The sequence below is a fragment of the Hermetia illucens genome, chromosome 4 (genome assembly GCF_905115235.1).
Source record: "Hermetia illucens chromosome 4, iHerIll2.2.curated.20191125, whole genome shotgun sequence".
NCBI lineage: Eukaryota > Metazoa > Arthropoda > Insecta > Diptera > Stratiomyidae > Hermetia > Hermetia illucens.
Window position 1 is genome coordinate 149,849,429 of NC_051852.1, and position 19,501 is coordinate 149,868,929.

Consider the following 19,501-nt stretch of genomic DNA (forward strand, 5'->3'; position numbering starts at 1 on the left):
TCAAAGTGACTATCGTGGCACTAAATATTGATGAGATCAAGGTACTGACAAACGAGGCAATTGTTGAAATCAGATCTTGGCTAGAGGAAGCTAGTCTGACGTTCGCAGAGCCTAAAACCTAGGTAGTTTTGATCACCAAGCGAAGGAAGCAAACATCGATAAAGATCAGGTTTCGTGAGCACATCATACAGTCGCAGACAACGCTTAAATACCTAGAAGTCATGATTGACGAACGACTGAAATTCAAATCCAATTTTGAAAATTTTACAACCGAAGCTCCAGGGGCGACTACATTATTGGCAAGAATGTTATCAAATATAGGTGGTCCTAGGCAAAGCTCCTTATCTCGAGAGTTGTTAGCTCCATCCAGCTATCACTGCCAGTAAAGTCCGGATTGGTTGGGTCGTACGAGGGCAAATAAGATGCTTCAGGTTTTTGTAATTTGGGCACGTGGCGAAAAAACGTAGTAGCGTACACGATAAGTCCGACCTGTGGCATAAATGCGGAAAAAAACCATATTACAAAAGTCTGCGAAGAAAAACCCAATTGTCTGTTCTACAGGCAAATAAATGACATTGACTGGGCACTGTCAATGTCATCACAGGCCGCAGCACATGTCCGGTGTTTAGGAAGGCGATCGATACTATGCGCAAATGAAATTCCTACAGCTAAACCTGAACCATTGCCAAGCGGCTTGGGACCTGCTTTCCCAGACGATATTGGAAAATAAAATTGACGTTGCTATTGTTTGCGAGCAGTACAAAAATCTAGATAGTGGAGTTTGGGCCGCAGATAAGAGCGGAAAAGCAGCGATATGGACATGAGGAAATCGAGCCATAGAAGGAACCATGAAGATTCTCGAGACTAGTTTCACTAGAGCAAAACTAGATGAAATATCTGTTTACAGCTGCTATGCGACACCAAGCCTTACGAGACAGGAGTTCCACTCTTTGGAGGATAGGCTAGCAACGGATGGAAACGATCATAGCTCTAAGATAGTAGGCGTGGGCTGAAAAATGGGGTAGCCGAGAAACGATCGCAAGAGGACGTATATTATTCGAGGCTTTTTTTCATCTGAATTTTGCAGTTGCTAACACTGGATGCGTGAACACAGACAGATTTGACGCAGAAATTTCAAGTGCAACTTCCATAAAAATGGGAATAAAATCAACACCGAATATAAGGTATTAATTTCCCGGATTAACTATCTAAGCACACTACTCCGTCAAATGGTTGGACAATTCTGTAACAAGGAACTCACTCGCAAGCCAGCAGATGTGAAAGCAGGACCAAGTATGTTTAGATGCATAAATAGGTTGACAGGCAGAAACAGAGCCAGAAGCTTGGATTTTTCTCATGGGCAATCAGCCAAATTGACTACCTTCTCCGCCTCAAATCCATCTTGCAAGCCAACGGACCTAAAAATCTTTTTGAGCTTAACACAAGTCGCAGCAATCACTAAAAACCACGACCAGGCCAGATAACATAGCAAATATTGTCATCAAAAACCTACCTAGGGCATAAATGAAGTTCTTTCTTGCAGTCTTCAACAACTGCATTAACAGTGGTTATTTTCCCAACACTTGGTAACTAGCAAAGAGAGTTGCCACTAAAAAAGGCGGCTGTCACGAACCACAAAATTTCAGGCCCGTCACTCTCTTTTCTAACTTGGACAAGTTTGGACAGTTGGAGTAGTCCAATACTACGACCAAAAAAAATTATTTCGAACCACCAGTTTGGTTTTCGGGCCAAGTACGGTATTCTACACGCACTAAGTTACCTTCACGACAGAGTGAGCAGCAGACTTAAGGTTAACAACAAACCCACAGAAGTGTGTGCGTTAGATTTTGAATAGGCCTTTGACTCCGTAAATGGACTCATATTCAAACTAATTCCCTATCTTGATGATAAGACTTATAGGAAGTTTATGTCAGCTTTCGGAATGAATATTTCGATCTCCTACCGGTCACTTCCGGAATACCGCAGGGATCCATTTCAGGACCAACAGTATACAGCATCTGCAAGACTGACGCTCCAGAGAGCGCCCGACCTGGTAAGGCAGCTAATGATATTGAGAAGTACTTGTCAGATCTCTGCATATACTACCAGACATGGAGTATACAAATTAATGAGGCTCATCAAGAGTCATCACTCTTCGGAGAAAGTCGAAGTGCTTGGGAACTAGATCTATGCATAGCAAAGCTAAACGCTTGAAACTTCGCATCGGGAATACAGTAGTGAGCAGTTCACAAAAAATAAAATAATTGGGAATGCTATTTCATGAACATTTAAGATTTAATTCCCACCTTGAGGTCGCTCTCAGCAAAGCACGCGGTGCAGGAAGTAGTGTCTATTCTATTCTTCGTAAAAGAGTAGGACTAAGCACTAAAACTAAGCTGACTCTGTATAGAGTCCTTATAAGACCCATTCTATGTTACGAAGCCCCTACTGGATCCCTTGCTCTACGAAAACTATGAAGAAATGTGAGTCCTTGGAGCGTAGAATTTTGAGACACTGTCCCGGCTTGCCGTACAATTGGAAAACCAAGAAATGCGGCAGCAACGCCAAGGTGTACTGGCGAGCAAGAATAAAATCTCTTTGAGAATTCGCTCTCAACCTGATAAAGGGATTCTTCGAATAGAGAAACATCTCAATCCACTTATGAGGCAACTGTATCTGGAGGGCAACTGAACCCCATTCGACACATTCTTAAGGTCTTGCCAAATTGTGAGCACCGAACTAAAACCCGCCATTGTCTGCCTCTTCAATACTCCTTGCCTGATAGGGGTTCATAGAGGATAAGTTCAAAAATGTGTAAGGGCTGTTGTAAATATTAGATTTAGGTGTTATTATTATATTAAGATAGAGTAAGTAAATAAATAAACCCTCTCGCGCTTTAGGTGCAGGCGCAGTCTGTAAATAAATATGTTCTGCTTTGTGTCAAACAAAACCTTATTAAAATCAGTTTACTGTCTGTCACACGCATGTTTCCCGGCAACGATTATAGAGGTTGATACCAAGTTTGGTGAGAAGGTGGGAATTGTGAACGCTCACGTATACAGTGAGTTACATCATTCTAGGTCGATTTTAAAGGGGGGATTTAAAAGGGGGTGTACATTTTTTTCACTAAATATAGTCACGTGAGGTATGATTAGTACTTTTCAAAACCGGCCTTAGTTTTAATATTTATTGGAAAAGTGGGAAGTGCTTCCGGTTTCCGGACTTGATAAGACTAGATAAGCTACATTTTAAGCTAAAATCAAGAAATACATTGTCAGACACCGGATGAATAAATGATTTTGAATTTAAATTTGGCTTGGCTAGCATGCAATTTTCCTCAAAATAACCTTCAGCAACAAATAGCAATATCCAGAATAGAGGCTGACGGCCTAACAAAGAAAAATCAATTTTCAATTGAAACAATCTAAAAACCATAAAGTATTCAGCACTTTACAAAAGCGTCCGTAATCCGTTCTAATTTCTCCTATTTAGAAATTTGCTGCAAGTATCGAATTGATTGTTTGATTGTTTTGATATACGGAATTTTTGAAAGTAAAATGCATTCGATTTAGTCAAAAACTAACGGAGTAATTGATGTTACTGGAGAGAATTAAGTTGCGCAACACAGAAATAATAAATTTTATTCTTCCAAAAGATATAATTATCTTTGAGGAGCTAAACATGCAAGACTTACATAACTTTTTGATTCAAGTGTTTTGGTTATTTCTCTTCTTCTCAAGATTAATAAGTTTCCTAGCTCCGAGCGAAAATAATATGGAAACAAATTTTCCCCAAATGGAATGAATGAAATCGAAATATTCTCCATTATTCGGTAAAATGTATCGATTAGAAAATCACCATTGCAATGTTCGGATTATTTATCTTATCAATGAAATGAAATTGGAGCTTACAGACCTTAGATTAGATTATCTGAATGTATGGTTAGGTGATTGTTTTTCGAAAGGTTTTTCTACGCTCCTTCAAACCCGAAATGCGTCATCTAGTGAAAAAAAATCTATGAGAAAACAATCTTATTGAATTGGACTTTTTAATGTGTATCTTTTTTTTATTAAAAAAAGTTTGGAGCGGCAGGTGAAGTAAGATAAAAAAAAACGTGAATCTTGAATACGGTCAATGTAGAATAATGTCATGAAATAAGCTTAAATGTAAATTGATAAAAAAGATTTAGTATTTTATATAAAAGAGGGGCCTTATCAAAAGCGATTTACTGTCTGTCAGTTCATTCGCCTGCCTTTCGAACGCAATTTATTGGGAAAAGATTAGAGCTATTGACATGAACTTTGGATATAAGAATGAAATCATAGATATGCAATGAACGGGGTATAATTCTGCGTAGAATTTAGGGTTACACCATAAGTTTTCGCATATGTCGGACAACTGGGGATAAGTATCAGGGTAGGAACCACAGTGCACAGCCAAGGAAGTGTTTGAAAAGGTCAACAGGAGTAGAATCGCTAAATTAATCCGAGCTGTCGGGGACTTATCCGAAAGGTGCTTTTTATGCCAGAAATACCTTCAATTTCATAAGACAGATGTGCTAGAAACATTAGAAAATTAACTCCACGTACCGAGCTATCTATTGCGAATAGTGAGAAATTATCTGAGAGGCCAATTCCGCGAAGGGAGGGGTAGCTGTAGCTTGAATGACTGAGTAACATCTAAGCGTCTCAGGTGAGTAGGGTGTCACGAATCACATCTGGCACGTTTCGAACCACCTGAAACAGCTATCACCGAGGCCACTCCTGGATAGGGTTTTGCGATGGGCCGACAACCTACAACCTACAACCTACTCCGTGTCAAGAAACCTAGAATATTTGTCTCGGATTGAACGGATAAACGACGACGACCAAGCAAACGTCAGACACAAAAGAGGCTTGGCACATTGATGCAACGGGTAAGCGGAGGAATGACTGCTCAGGGTTTCAGCCTTGTGTTGAAAAACCCCGAAATAATCTGCGTCTCATATCGATCGGCGATGTAGTCACCTCGAGTCAAAACCAACGGTTAAACACCTTGGTCTAACGATGAGTTTTGTCAAGAAAATCAGAGCAACGTCAGCCAAGGCTTCAGTTAAAGTATGAGCCTTAAGCCGGCTGATAGCGAATGTTGACAGCCCTTTATCTACCAGGAGGCGTCCTTTTATGGATGCAACACAGTCCTTTCTGCTCCATAGCGCTGACGCCCTTGGCAAGAAGATGTGTCACAAACGCCTTGGCTAAGTGCAAAGACGGGGAGCTTTGCAAGTCACGTTTGTCTATCGCACTGTCTCAGAACCGGTTGTGATGATCGCGGGAGTGGTCCCCGTTGCCCTCCTTGCTAAGCAAGGTAAAGTCATCTACAGGCACAAGGGAGGAAACTTAAGAGAGATGGTTTCTCGTGAAGATAGGCGCCGCACACTTATTCAATTCTATCGACAAGATGAATCTAGGGTAAATGGACCGCGCGGCTCATTGACGATCTAAATCCGTGGGTGAATCAAACACGGTGATATTGGTTATTTCCTCACCCAACTTCTAAATGGGAATGAGACTTGCACAAAATCGGGAAGATATGATCTCTGTTCTGCAATGGAGTGGTGGACGATGCCGATTGTGGGAGGAATACTGAGGATTTTATAAAAAAACTTCCAGTAAGCTTGGGAATTATGTAATGCTATCCTGCTGTACAGATCCATCACAGTATTGATGTATATAGAAAAGAGAGCTTTCATCAAAACTGATCTCGAACCCCTCCCAGAGTATCAGACCCTACTAGCTTCTGAATGTCACAAACCGTCCATAAATGGCTCGCGGTTTTGTCATGTTATGTTCGGTTTCGGATCCGTTTCTTTCAATAACCGATTCCGGAATTGACCCAGGTTATGCGTTTCAGAATAAAGAGTGACAACTTCATCTACCTAGAAGAGGCTACTTAAAAGAAGACTGCAGAATTCTAGATCCTGTCAATTAGCATTTTGATTACTCCTGAAAGATACAGATACAGAAACAATCGCATCACGAGGAGAAATCACATCGGACAAAAAAGAGTTCTTATATATATAACTACATCAACGAAGACGCCTCTTACGCAATTTTCCACACACTCATTTCACATGTGATCAAAGCATGTTTGGCCACTCATCCATCATAAGATTATCGTTTGCAGTATCGTGCATTGTATTTCAGAACCATAAAGGGCATCAGGGGGGGACATGCAGCAGATTTGGGATGTCCGTTGATGCGTTGAAGTCTAAGAATGACAGTTATGGAACACTACTTCATCCAAGTGTAACCAGGTTAATAAGTTGGGTTGTGATGAATGAAGCTATTCGATCCTCTCAATTGAAGCACTCGCCGATTTGTTTACCATAAATTTAAATCACTTCTACTAATCGGAAAGAAAGTGTACAATCCGAATAGATAGATTTCTTCAACGAAGCGATTTTTTGATCTGGTTTCCCCGGGTTCGAATCTCGCTTGGTCATGGATGTTTCTGTTCGTCTGGCCGCAGTAGATTTATCACCTGTGAAGCATTAACTGTGATGGTAATGAAACTAAAGCCCAGTCTTACTGAAAATTAAATAGGAGAAAATAGCACTATGGAAAAGAGACGGTCTGGATGTCCTCTATCCTCTACAAAGGAGTGAACAGGAACAACAGAAAATAGTTTAGAATAAGAGATCGAGGATTAATGGATGAGGATGTTTCCCTTTTTTGGCTGGTACTCGAAATATATTATAGAAAATGTTGAAATGAAATTAAACATAAGGACAGAAGTTCACGTCTGTCCTACGCCTGCAAGACATTAGCGAATACGTCTGAGGTCGGAGAGCAAGAAATCAATGTTTTCAAACGTCGAGTCCTCAGGAGAATCTTAGGCCCAGTGGATGGACAGCAGATAGTAAATAAGATACGACGTTATGCGACGAAGCAGAACTCACCATCCATATCAAGAGTCGAAAGCTCCAGCCATGGAAAGCGTATGGATGTCAAAATAATTCCCAGGCGCTTCCTCGAGAGTAAGGTGGAAGGTAAGTGACCACCAGGAAAGCCCCGAAATACATGGCAGGACTCGCTACCCGGTTTTTAAAATTGGAGGATGCGGTCGTTCCCGCGAGTAGCCAAAGGCTGACATCGGAGTGTAACACCATAAATGAAAGAAGGAAATCAAATCTTTAGTAAAGAAAGAAAATCTCTTCATTGATTGATATTGGAAAGCCAAAATATTCTGTCGAATAGCATGTTCAATTAAATGTATCCTTAAGAGCTCTGCAAATACAATTCACTAAAAATTATCTTAAAACGTCTCAGTCTGGAGCTAGCGGCTTTTAGGTTTCTGATTTCTTCTGGCTTTTTTTATTCGGAATCTACAAGTTAATCCACTACTCACTGCGCTGGAGCATTGGCGCAATTCATTTTGTTAAGTACGCTGATGGTAGGGCGGGAACAGCAAGAACAACAGACTAATAGAGTCTACCGTCGACGCTTCATCCTCCAACCCTAGGTTCAACCGCTGAAAATATCAGCACTCTTGGAACGAAAACTGATGGTGGCAGATCAGTGTTGTATAAGGTCAAGCTAGAGGGGATGGAGTAGCTCAGTAGTCAAGTCGACGGATCTACATTTGGGGTGATGGTGGAGGTACGGATGATGGAACCGAATATCTTAAGCTTTTTGTGCCTTTTAGAGTAGGTTGCTTTTTTGGGCTCGAAATACCAACGGTCTTTTGGCTTGAAGTTGAAGACGTTCGGCTCCTTTAGGCCATTCCTTTACTGAAGGCTCTCAAGGTTTCAGATGCCCGTTCACCTTGGAATGGTCGAGCTCTGCAAACCCTTTTATTGGTATGTGCCTAATTTGAAAACTTGACATATTGACAAAAACTCAAATCTGATCTCAATTCTCTTCTCAGAGTTTGAGGTGGCACAATCAAGACAACGACTTCTGAATTTCGTGAAAATATAGTAATTTGCAAAGGGCCCGCGTTCCCAGAGAATCCTTGCCTGATCTCTGAGAGCGTCCCGAAAATTTGGATAGCGTTGTCAATCACGACCATGATTTGATAGACAATAGCTTAGCGAGAGATGGAGGCATAATCATAGGCAACCATACTTTCATAGGAGATGAAAAAGCGACTGCCGTTTCTTTGAACACTTTTATTTGGTATATTCTTTTAAGCATTATACTCCCAGGTAAGAATGGTTGAATATGATAAGACTATTAATACTAATGCCAATCTCAATACTAGTAAATACGAAGGTTAATTTGAAGTGAACGTTAAATTTTATATAATGACCTTAATTTAGAAGTGCAAATTAAAGCAATAATGCATGATTGTTTAATGATTTTGCTTCTATGACCACAGAACATCCACTTCTTTAAAACCATAAGTACTCGACAACACAGTGCTTCAGGTGCGATTTCATCCAAATTCCAAACATGCCTAATTCGCCCGTATATATATATAGATATTCAATTGCATACTTTCAATCTACCAACTAATAATATCATAAATCTTAGCGGATTTGTATAAATGTTCAAGTAACATTTCAGGTGTTGATTTAATGACATTGAAACAAACCTCACATGCTCAAAGAAGAAAAAGAATAAAAAAATTCAAATTGTCATTTCAGGGTTATTGCATGCGGAACCATGGTTATCCAAAGAGATAAAACTTATTGAATCTGAACGTTCCAATATTTTGTTTCGAAAATATTGTGAAGTTGATTTTCAATAATTTGTTGGTTTGGAACCGAACGTTTTATAATTGAATTGAGGGCTGAAAACTAATTACAATCAATTTTTTCATTGGATCACCATGATAATGTCAATTATGTTGACATGTCAGACAATAATCTGTGGTTATTGCAAGAGATTGTATGGAATAGAGCAAATTTAATGAACATGTTTAAATTGATGTTATTGCAAGTGAACAACGGTCCAATTAAAGAATCTCATCTTCAAAAATTAACCTTGAGAAATCCCAGATTGGTCTAACCATGTACTACACAGTTTCGTGTTTTCAACGACTTAATCATGCAAAACGTAATAAAAAACTTAATTTCTTGCATGACTTGTTGGTAATTTGAAATATAAATTCAACTTGAAGCACATATGCACATGGGAAGTCAGGGTTATCCCTAATATCTTAAAAAAGTGCTAATATTTCTTACTCAAACTCAACTAAATATCTATTTAACTATTGTTTCGCTGGATGAAATTTATTGTAAAAATGACTGCACATACTCGTATTAATAGAGTGGAAACTAAAAGCACTTCCAACCAGTTTTTTTTTGGATGAACAAATGTTCATGTTCACTATATTCATTTCAATCCATATGTGAAAAAAACTGCCAGGAAAAACTCCAAAATTGTTAATAATAACTTGTTATTGCAATATGCATCCACAAAATCCATTAACACAACCAAAATGTATAACTAATACATACAATTTGTGGTACATATGCACTTTTATCTAATAAGAAAGCATCGTGTACTATTATCTTATATTCATCTATATAAAAATAGCGAAATTGACAATAAAGATTATTTCTCATTTTCATTGCAACAAGGCTATCTGACTCAGTCAAGTACACGAGCGGGAGGTGTGTGTAATATTCAGTCTATATGTAGATAACAATAAAAAAAAATTTTATTGTACAACAACAATGAGCGTATGGTGTGATATTAATGATAAATGATAAAAGCTAGATAAATTTCGTTGTTGCCGTTGTTTATCAGACTTTTAAGTTCAGATTCAATAACAATAAAAAAACATATACAATTTGAAGGATGTTCATAGTTGATTATTCATGTTTCAGGGAATATTTTATATTTTTTTTTAATAATTAAGGTTTTTTTTTCAGACGTTATTAAGTTCAAGGTTAGGGAATTTATAGTATATAAGTGTAAGGTTTATAGTAAGTTTAGATTGTGTCAATCTGAAATCCTTCTAATAAAAAGAACATAATGAATTTTAAACTTTTTTTTTTATATTTTTCTCTGCAAATATAATTTGGCAGCAAAACAATGTACCCAAAACTAGCCCAAACTGTCAAAATAATTTCTAATGAGATTTACCCCAAAAGTAGTTTAAATTTGAAAAATTGTTTATTCTAAATTTTGTTCTTTTTTTGGAGATGGTTTATAAGATTTATGATTGCACTAATAATATTTAAATTTAAGTGCGAATATGAAATATTATTTGAACATTTTTGGATGCGAAAAAATACTTAAAACATGTATTTTATTGAATAATTAGCAAATTTTTGGTTAAATTATTTAATATTTTATTTATAATAATAATATTTTTAAGCAAAATTGTACAGAGTACTCATTTTAATGGTTTGTAAAAAAAACAGGAAACATTTGCCAAATTTATCATTAAAGTTTTGTTCAGCTCGTTTTTGAAATTAACTATTTCATAACGAAATATTTAGCAAAAAAATATATAAAGAGCATTTGAGTAAAACGATATAAATTAAACTAAAATTCGAATTGTTTGCATTTAATTTTATTTTAATTTCACTCAACTCTAAAAAGAGCCCGAATTTGAATTAAATATATTTCATTAAAATTGAATTCCCCAAATAATATTTCCAGTTGAAATATTTTTCAACTCTATAATTTAGTTGAATAAAAACCACTAAGTGGTAAGCAGAAGCAGTTTGGTCGTGTGACCTTTTTCAACAATAACAGTCGCCCACGTAAAAGGTATAGAATCGACCACATTTGTAGATACTGACATTAAGATTTACGATATGAACATTTTTGTAAACAAATGAACTGTTTGACTTATCCTACACATGCTAAAATCAATTAAGATCGAATAATTGTGCAGTCTGTTGCAAAACTCTGACTCCCTTTTTCACAAATAATAGAGAGTTTTTTTAATCATGTGGAGCAGGAAACTTTCTATGCGCGTGTCAGACTTCATTAAGCAATGGCTTGTCTCAAGAGTGTGTGCCCAGTACTCTCTTCAACACTTACACATCCATCCTTCATGAGACGTGCTGCAACAAGACCCGCACAAATGTATGTTTTTAAACTAAAAGTTAACACCGTCCTCATTGAACAAAACAATCTATTTCCTGGGAAGAACAATCTCGGCTTGACTAACAGTAAAGGCCCATGTTGACTAACAAAGCCAAAAAAGTTGAAGAGGTGCTCAACTTCAAAACAGGGGCCAGCTGGGGTCTCCACTAGAGAGAGGAGCTCAACAAGACCCGTCTTGGACTATGCCTCCTCAACTACCTTCATGCCTAAATACGTTGAGAAGAAGATAGAATCCTTCACGGTCACCTCTCTGAGGGGATGTCTTGGCTTTACCAGACTCACCCCAACTCATGTCGTCTTTGCTCTAGCTAACGAGCCCCTTTTCCTCTCATGAAGAACTCTGCTGACAGCGGGAGGAATTTTAAATGCTCAAGTATTCAACCATCCTCCCCACTCTCTAGTCAGAGGCAATTCCGTACAAGTATAGATAACACTGTTGCTGACAGAATCCCCAACATTTTCAAAAATTCCATCATTCTGAATCCATACGGGGAAGTAGTCCCATACGACAAAACCGACTTGCCTCCCGTTGTGAGGAGGAAGACCACAAATGGGAAGTCAATCCTGGTAACGAATACTTTGGTTGGCCTCATGAATTCCGGACGTGCTATTTATTCAAAGCTTGGACCGCTCTGTTCAGTACATCTCGACTGAGCTTCTTGCTATCTAAGATGATCGGATCGAGTAAAAAGCCTCGTAAAAATGCTAGGGCGTACACCTCAGTCGACGCGGCAGGACGGGCCCCCGTCCTGTCGATAAATGGGCAAGGGTTCTTGACGCAAGGACGGCATCAGAACGTAAGTAAGTTAGGCCGAGCAAAACAAATACGTGTCTGCACGCTAAATGTTAGCACCCTAACTGGAAAGACTGAGGAATTCGCGAGAGCAGTTCGGAAAAGGCGCTCTGCAAGGAAACCCGATGGTCTGGTGACAAAAGCTGCGACATTGAACGCGAATGCGGTAAAAATGGCTATAAACTTCTATATTTTGGTAGTTCACACACTCAATACGGTGTTGACATTGGCATCTCAGAGGGTTTCCGTGATGCCATTAAAGAAGTCGAACGATTTGATGACCAGTTGATGAAGCTCACTATTATATCAGCTGATCGCACTATTCACTTCCGCACCGCGTGCGCACCACAGACAGGTCGACCTGATGCCAAGAAAGATGGCTTCTGGCAACTTCTCGATGAAAAGATTGGAACGTGCCTGCTGACGACTATATCATCATTGCCGGCGACCTTAATGGTCATCTAGGTGAAAAGGGAGACGATAAAAGGTGCCACGGGGGAAAGAGGTTTGGAGCGTGCAATGGGGGTGACGAGTTTATAATAGATTTTGCGGACACCCATGACCTTGTACTTATGAATACATGGTTTAAATCGACTATATTCTCATAAGACACCGACAATTTACCACCATCACTGATTGCAAAACCGTTTCCTATGGGACCATCGCACCTCAACATCGCCCGTTGATTGCCGTCCTGCGAATTAAGCCACCGATAAAACAGCGTGAGGAACCCACTGGCCCGGGGCGCATTAAATGGTGGCGATTTCGTGAGAACAAAGACGAAATTATCTCACTCACACGGTTACCGACCATTACGAATGTCGAAGAATCGTGGAACCAAATTAAATGCACAAAGTGACCTCTGCAATCCTCAGGGTCACCAAGCCAGATAAGCGGTACATCAACCGAGATACTTTGCTTTGGGATGACGATGTTGAAATAAAGGTCCGTGAAAAGAAACGCCTCTACTACAAGTTTGGCGACGATAAAACGCTCGCCAATTGGCAAATTTATAAAAATGCCAACCGGGAAGCAAAGAAAACGATCGCAGTCACCCGGGCAGTCCATTACAAAAATCTTTACGATGAAGTGGACACTCGGGATGGGGAGAGACATTTGTATCAATTTGCCAAAAGCCGAAGCGAAGGCACACAGGACATCCAACACTTCTGTTGCGTTAATGAAAAGGACGATACTTTGCTTACCAACGGTCGAGCCGCGACGGATAGATGGAGAGAATATTTCGAGCAGATTTCAACTGAAGAATTTGTTCATCCTCCACTTCCACAATCATTTGGAGCAATTCCACCTGTCAGCACAACTGGTGCTCAGAGGTGGCGGGGAGGAAGACGGGGCGACAACCCTATCGGCCGAACCAAAACCAAGTGACCGAGGAGACTTGCTCGCCGTGATGCAGTAGGCAAATGCTCCAAAGGCCTAATTAGAGCGATCTGACCCGAGTCTACACAGGGACTCATCTGAAGTGGCAATAGGTTACGAAACCTTACCAGGGGTATACTGGTACCATGGGAACTGCGATAGAATTCACATACTTCAGGTGAACTCCTGTTGTATGTGCGTTCAGCTCGGTTGTTTGCGGTTGGCGCCCTAGTGAGAGCATCATGGAGGTTGTGGATGCGTTCAAGCGAACAGAGACTTTCGGGTTTCAGTGTGGTATTGCGTTTCAACACAGGTGCCATACTCGTTAGTTCGGTAGAGATTTAGGCAGGTCTTGCATCCACCAGTATGAATGCTGAGCACTCGGTATAGACTGGTACCGTCGTAGCTTGCTGCGGCGGGGCTCTGATTGTGGCCACAAAATCAATCCGTATCTTAAGAGGACCGTGGGATTAAGTCCACGAGATATGTACCCACCTAAAATCCGGTGACGTAATTGTCAGCGCCACTGAAGTCGAGGATGCAATAAAACGAATGAAATCGGGGAAGGCCGCAGGACCTAAAGTCATCGCATCTGAGCTCTCGAAAGCGAAGAGCTGGGACCCAAAATTGTGGCTCAGTGAGTTCTTGAATCACGTTATTCAAGGGGGTAGAACACCATCTGACTGACAAGTAAGTACCATTGTTCCAATACGGAAAAAGAAAGGTAGTCCAGCAGAATGTTCAAATTACCGTCTGATCTCGTTACTTTACATACCATGAAGATTTTTGACCGCATTCTTGACAACCGTATTCGCGAAATCGTTGAAATAACGGTGAATCAAGGCGGATCTGTCAAGAACTGCGGAACTACTGACGCAATACACGCTGCGCGGTTACTCATGGAGAAATACCGTGAGAAGCATCGCCGTGTTTGACCGTGTGCCGCACGAACGCATCTGGTATGCTCTAGGCAACACTTAGTACCAGAAGAACTCGTGCGGTGGGTTCAATTGCTCTACCACGATCCGAAAAGTAAAGTTCGACGTGTGACGGGTGTATCAAAACCGCTTTGTATCTCTGTTGGTGTTCATCAAGGAAGTATCCTCTAACCACTCCTCTTTGTTTTTGTAATGGACACCGTTACACGGGATATCCAACGTCCAGCGCACTATACACTGCTGTAGGCAGATGATGTTTTCCTAGCGTCTAATAGAAAAAGTGACCTCGAGCAATTTGTTCAAAAATGGAATGATCGCCTCATGCAACACGGTCCCAGATTGAATCTGAATAAAACTGAGTTTTTGACGACCGAATCCCAAGAAACAGGCACAATCACTGTCAGCGGGAGTGACCTGCCCAGAACGCAGCGATTTAAATACTTCGAGTCAATGCTATCAGCCAATGGGGAACTGCGTTATGAATTTGCTTCACGCATTAACGCAATCTCGATGAAGTGGCCTTCCACAACTGGTATTCTTTGTGATCAACGTATTAACGAATGTTTCAAATCGCAAATTTCCCGCAATGTCATCCGTCCTGTCGCTATCTATGGTTCTGAGTATTGGCCAACTATAAAAGACAATGAAAGACGTCTTGCGGTAATGGAGACGAAGGTGTTGCGTTGGATTAGTGGCGTGACACGTTTTGGTCACATCGGAAAGGAGGATATGCACCGATCGTGGAAAAATTGCGAGGGAGCCGTCTTTAATGGTATGGTCACGATAACGAGAATTCACTCCCCAAAATCAGTCTGAACATTAAAGTCGATGGTAAGCGACCAAAAAGCCGGCCGAAACAACAGTGGCTTGATATGCTGTATGGGGATTCAAAAGTCTTGCGAGTGCATCAAGACCAGGCATTTTATAGAACCAAATGGCGAAACTGATCATTCCGAGTTGACCCCGCTTGTGAACGAGACAAATCCTGAAGAAAAAGAAGAAGCGTACTAGAATAAAATAGTAGCAAGAAGGAAAGATGGTCCCATCTGGATCTACTTTCGGTCACGCTATTCGAAGGGAAAGGTAGAGCAATGTCTGATGACTAAAAGGGGACAAAAACGGCTTACCGTTTCATACCAGGGCAGACGCAAGCCATCAGATGCTGGCTTACCTCTGCCATGGGAGCAGCGGGCCCCAAGCAGTTCCGCAGGTGTTATACGCTCCTTTTTCAATTCGCAAAACACAACATGATTGCGAATTACATATATCGAAGGTAAATCCGCCCACATTTTATTCCAAAGCTTGGCCGGAGCTAGAAAAAATGTTTGCTTAAGGATTGAGGAGTCCTCAGTCTGCATCCTCTTGAGTGGGAGTAAGGTGCCCTCCATTTCCAAGCCGATGAGGACTTTGAATTCATCAATCCCTAAGCAAAAAACGAAATGTTGGATGAGTGTCTCTGACTTGAACGAAGCTATCAGTCATTCTTTATTAAAATACTTCGTTGGCGGGGGAATAGACCGGGTATAAGTGCCACAGAAAATGTTTGGGTTATTGTGCAAAGATAACAATTAAGTTAGGCTTCCACGCTGCACTTATCACAATTTGAGACCATGATCCAGACGTTGAAAATCCTTGCAAAAACCTAATGGAAACTATGTCTGGGTGAGTATAAACATTGATCAAGACTAAGTGTATGTTTACTAAGTGCAGAAATTCAAATATGTATAAATATATCACATTTTGAACAAATAGATGTTTAAACGTTTGGAACATAATTGCTAAATTCCAGGTACATATTTAAATTTTATAATCAAATCACAGGCAAACTTACGCAGGAATTCCCCATACATACGTATAAAAAAAAATTATTCTGATGAAATGAAGTGCACATGCCCAGTTTAGAGAGCAATCAGGGTACTTTTGACATTGCACATAAAATGTAATTAGGGCCGAAAAACCATCTGTTGTCAACCAAATAACATATCACCTGTAGAATGTTCTTAGCGGGGTATAATTTCGGCAATCTGAGATATAATCCCATCAACTATAGTTGTGATGACTTGTGAGATTTCCAATGCCCCGCAAGGCATTATATGATCTATGATGAAATCTAACGCTAATACTCAACACGTGTCGCTCCTCTATCACGATATTAAAGGGCAAAAATAGAAAAAAATCGTTTACACTCACGTAAAAGGGACGCAAAAACATAGAAATCATTGTTGACATTAAAGTTTCGAGGTCAACATGAAATGTGGAGGTTGGAATCTAGAATTCCCCAAGCGTTAGAATAATTACAGATATTCTGCAATAGCACACATTCATTCATACATTTGGGCAAATTGAATCAACAAAAACGCCACATGATTACCTACCCTCCTCCGTGGGATAGGATTTTAGGCTACAGTACTTATCCATATCATTAGCTTTATCTCTCGTATATGTATCTGGAGCGTTTCAACTCGTTATCACAGCAACAGATAAAGCTTGACTAAAGCTTCTAGACAAGTCATATCGCTCATATCAGAGCTGTCCAGTCACTCGTTTCATTTTGATAAAATTAAAATAAAACCGTACAAGGTGTGCATTGGGGTACATTTGGTATTTGTTTATTAGCCTAGATTTAAGGGGAGTTATGAGGGAAACCACACAAAATAAGGGAAATCGTAAAAAGATGTTTGAAAGATCCTCCTTGATCAAAAAAAGATATTTACTGTACAAGGTATGCCTTTGAGGAAGTAACCTGTTGAAAGCAACTTTAAATCCTTCATTGGATATGACTGAGGAGAATTTAAGGACAATTTCTGCGGACTACCCTTAAAACATATCCATAGGAAATTACGTATACATTTGCGAAATGAAGCTTTTCTGGAAATAACGACTTTCGTACATTAGGAAAATGACTGTGCTCTGCGCACCCAAATGAATTTAACCAACTTTGATGCGATAAGGGAATCAGTAACAACAATAACATCCGATGACACAGAAATTTCATTAAATCGGAAAAGGCCATTGGGATTTCACTGCATATGGATACCATTGACATACATTTTACATATGATAAGATCAAGAAAATATTCTTTATATAAATGGATACGAAATATTCCATAATTTCAACACCAAGCACTTGTGGTCCTCATATGTGTGAACTTCTTTGACAAAGAAAGATAAACTGACGGAAATTTAGTTCAATCTCGTTTGACTACGCGGCGTCTTAGTCATAGGAAAACTTGTTCCGGAAATATCACATTCTGTTCAATGTTTCCTTGATTCTAGTGAAAATCTCACAATTTTCCACCTGATACATCCTTGAATGACCGAATTTATTGTGAAATCAACGAATCCCGAATTCAAATCTGCGCCATAGTACTTTTCCGACCGACTGATAAGCAAAACGTGAAAGCACCACTAAGATCGTAACTAATTAGCAAAGAAACGTGAAAATGTCGTTAGTGAATTTTCCCTGCCTCTCTTTATTGGGAGTTTTCCAATAGTATTACTTTTGAAACGGTATATGCCCGCACGTACGTTCGGAACACGAGATACACTAGGCTGACTAGCAAATCAAGTAAGTGTATAACATTATACCGACAGCGGATACATTCTCATGAAAAAAGATACAATAACTGAGAACTCAGGAACTGAGTAGTGGTTATCATGAAGATTTCTGATTCGGCAGTGGTTGGTGACGATTCGGGGCGCTTGATTCGGGGAGAGACGTTGACTCTGACGTCGGTAGCGGCAGCTGATCTACTTAGTATCATACAGTTAGATACATATATTAACGCTTATATCAACTGCATGCGATATCATGCAGCTAAAAGATATACGATTAGTAATATTTTTTCCCCCAGTACAGTCACTGTGACACCAGAGTCACGGTGTAAGCGGCCGCCGTCGTCGTCTCCATTATCCGCACTATTTTTTTTTGTATTATTTCATTCTCATTTGAACGTGGAAAAACAAGTTCTACCCTCGCAATTTTCCTACGTGTTGGTATTATGAGTTGCATGACTCTTGGCTTTTCTTTCGAGTTCTGGAAGGCAGTGTTACCAGAAGTTCAAATTATGTGGTTTAGATGGAGTGTAATGGGGGAGGCTCGTTCGCTTCCACACCTTACTCCAAGGTAAATTTTTTCAGAAATAGTTATATTTTAAGTTAATAAGAATTACATGAATATTATACTTTTTTTAGTTCTTAGAATCCTATCTTACCGTCCATTAAAGATATAATATATAGAGTTGAAATTACCTGGAATAAAGAAAGGAATACGTTAGAAAGTGTACGTGGCATTGACTAAATAGGGTTTGAAACCAAGAAAATATATTTAAAAGGTACATGTGTTATTAAGGTTTTGTGTAAACACAAAACCTTATTAAAATCGGTTTACTGTCTGTCTGTCTGTCCGTCTGTCTGTCTGTCTGTCCGTCACACGCATTTTTCTCGGAGACGGTTATAGCGATTGACACCAAATTTGGTAGAAAGGTGGGAACTGTGAACGCTCACACATACAGTCAATTACATCCTTTTACGTCGAATTTAAGGGGGGGTCCCCATACATGCAAAAGGGGGGTGTTAAATTTTTTTTCATCAAATATAGTCATGTGGGGTATCAAATTAAAGGTCTCGATCAGTACTTTTCAAAGCCAATCTTAGTTTTGATATTCGTTGGAAGGGTGGGGAGCGCGGGGGGTTGAAAGTGATCACTTATTTAAGGGGGCCATTCTCAGAAACTACCAAATCTAAAAATCTGAAAAAAATCAGGAGGCTGCCACTATATGGTGCCTGGGCTGCGAAATACCTTCCATGCCGATATCTGTTTAAATAAAGTTAATAATAGTATATTACTACAATTTTTTGTAATTGGTTAGAAACCCCCCTTAAGTTCATCCTAGTACCATGAAATTTTGCAGTGATATAATAAATCGCACTATTACTAACGAAGTTATAATACCTCAAATTTGTTGCTTCTTTGAAAATTGAAGACTATGAATGTCAATATCACCCGAAAGTGGATACTCTCACATAATATATGGATATATTACGTGCTACGTACTAAGAAATACACAAAACCTTTCGTACCTGAAGCGTCCAGCTTCCGGTTTCCCGACTTGTTTTAATTATGAACATAAAAAAATTATCTTAATTATGAAAAAATATGAAAAAGAAATGTTCGGGTAAGAGAACAAAGAAACAACTGGTTCCCGAAATATCTTATCTGAGAAAATACAAAATAGACATAAAAGGCAACGTCTTTTACTCATATTCAAAATTTTAAAGTTTGATAATAATATCTCCGTACGTCAATCAAGACAGTCTTAATGTTTACAAGGAAAACC

General features: G+C 39.5%; 1 protein-coding gene across 4 annotated transcripts in view; it reads right to left on the reverse strand.

The window, feature by feature from the left end:
• The window catches only part of LOC119655776 (serine/threonine-protein kinase MARK2), a 512,551-nt gene that overhangs the window by 135,085 nt on the left and 357,965 nt on the right, over positions 1-19,501 (reverse strand). Inside the window, exon 1 of one of the 4 annotated variants that reach the window (XM_038061839.1) lies at positions 17,663-17,739. The exons of 2 other annotated variants lie outside the window; for them this stretch is intronic. The gene's annotated coding sequence lies outside the window, so the exon portion shown is untranslated. Of the gene's footprint in view, positions 1-17,450; positions 17,567-17,662; positions 17,740-19,501 lie in introns of those variants that run through there. One more of the 4 variants, XM_038061838.1, reaches the window with a different exon arrangement.